The sequence below is a fragment of the Sinocyclocheilus rhinocerous genome, unplaced genomic scaffold (genome assembly GCF_001515625.1).
Source record: "Sinocyclocheilus rhinocerous isolate Xijiao unplaced genomic scaffold, SAMN03320098_v1.1 scaffold659, whole genome shotgun sequence".
NCBI lineage: Eukaryota > Metazoa > Chordata > Actinopteri > Cypriniformes > Cyprinidae > Sinocyclocheilus > Sinocyclocheilus rhinocerous.
This window is the reverse complement of record NW_015652995.1, coordinates 2,314,438-2,316,842: the sequence shown is the minus strand read 5'-3', so window position 1 is coordinate 2,316,842 and position 2,405 is coordinate 2,314,438.

Here is a 2,405-nt window from a genome sequence, read left to right as displayed (position 1 = left end):
TGATCTTTCTAATGTTGTATAAAGCAAATCTGCAGGACCGTGCAGTTTTAGCAATGTGGTCTGAGAAATTCAGCTTATCATCAATCACAACTCCAAGGTTTCTAGCTGTTTTTGAAGGAGTTATGGTTGATGAGCCTAACTGGATGGTAAAATTTTGATAAAGTGATGGGTTTGTTGAAACCATATCAATACAATATACCAGTACAATATCTTTTTTGAAAAATCCTAATACTGAACACATTATTGCATTATGCTGTGATATTTTTGTGTTGCTGTCTGCTCAAGCTCCCTCCCTTCCCCTTTCGGGCTTGAACTGATGGTAAAACTAACGACATTATTAACTGTCTTGGTATTTACTTTGAAAGCTGAAGCTCCCGATTATGGTAAGGGACGTTACATTTCCGACGCATGCCTCATTAGCCACTCTCCACCGGATAAGCACATGTGTGTGCTCATCTGTCCCTGTAACATTCAAACAAGATTGTTACAAGCTACTTCTGTGATTTATGTTTTCAACACTACACACAGGAAAAAAAGTTCTTTAGTGGTTCTTTGGGTTGGTTCAGGTGCTATTTAGCACTAAAATGGTTCCCATATGATTATGAGCCAGCGAACCACTTTTAGTGCTATTTAGCACCATTTATTTTAGAGTGTACATTTAAATGTTGAGGCAGTTGCTGATGTGTTTTATCCTATAACATTTGCTACTCAATTTATCAACAGTACTAATAGACAAATACATTTGATAGCTTATTGATAACTTTAATTTTTTGAAACCTTTAAAATATATGGTTTTATTTACATTACATATTTATTTACATTAGCAGTGTTGACAACAGTGAATTCTACTGCATAGCTAATAGCACACACACATCACTGATGTCTATTTCATGTTGTGATGTTCTCTTCTGCAATACTTGTCGACGTTAGTGATGTTCTGTTCTTGAACGAATAATTCTTTTGAGCCGGTTCTCAGGAAGTAACCGGTCGAGCAGGTTCACAAATCGAACTGAATCGAACTTTAGTTCCGGGTTGATGACGCAGGACACACAGCCGAAGTAACACGTCCAACTCAAAAAGAACCGATTGAGCCGGTTCAACCAACTGTCGAAGTTTGCCGAGGATAACCGAAGATTCTGAAGAGTGAGTTCCTCTTCAGGAACTCGAGCTGCGTCGGAAAACGCTACGGGAACGCCTTCTGTGACCACGCTCTGAATCACATGTGAAATCAGTCCAATAGCTGAGCGGGACGTCACGAGTGGGTGACGTCATGACCAGGAAGCTATAAAAGCACGTGCGGCGCAGCCGACGTCAACTTTCTGTCATTCAGCGAAGCGCTCTGTGTGTGTCAGTCATATTTATTGTTGTCTGTCAATTGTGAACATTTGATAGCTTATTGATAACTTTAATTTTTTGAAACCTTTAAAATATATGGTTTTATTTACATGACATAATTATTTACATTAGCAGTGTTGACAACAGTGAATTCTACTGCATAGCTAATAGCACACACACATCACTGATGTCTATTTCATGTTGTGATGTTCTCTTCTGCAATACTTGTCGACGTTAGTGATGTTCTGTTCTTGAACGAATAATTCTTTTGAGCCGGTTCTCAGGAAGTAACCGGTCGAGCAGGTTCACAAATCGAACTGAATCGAACTTTAGTTCCGGGTTGATGACGCAGGACACACAGCCGAAGTAACACGTCCAACTCAAAAAGAACCGATTGAGCCGGTTCAACCAACTGTCGAAGTTTGCCGAGGATAACCGAAGATTCTGAAGAGTGAGTTCCTCTTCAGGAACTCGAGCTGCGTCGGAAAACGCTACGGGAACGCCTTCTGTGACCACGCTCTGAATCACATGTGAAATCAGTCCAATAGCTGAGCGGGACGTCACGAGTGGGTGACGTCATGACCAGGAAGCTATAAAAGCACGTGCGGCGCAGCCGACGTCAACTTTCTGTCATTCAGCGAAGCGCTCTGTGTGTGTCAGTCATATTTATTGTTATCTGTCAATTGTGAATAAGCTCCAGCTATGTCTAAGGCTCACGCTAAGACTAAGCATTTTAAGGGCGAGAGCAAGCCACGTTATAGGTTGTGTGTTCCTCCCTGCCCACGTTACATCACGGGTGGGGATACACACAGCCTGTGCATGGTTTGTTTGGGAGCGAGGCACGCCGAGTCGGCTCTCGAGGGGGCCGGCTGCCCGCATTGCGAGCATCTCCCACTGTGTACGCTTCGCTCCCGGAGGGCTCTCTTCGAGGAGGGAGCCTTTGCCAGCGTTCCTCGCGGTGCTGGCCCCGCTTCCGTCGAGGCGGAGCGGCGACTGCATTCGTGGGGTTTGCAATTGGAACTGGCGGAGGGAATGGAGACGGGCGAGTCCCTATCTCCTTCCTCACCCGC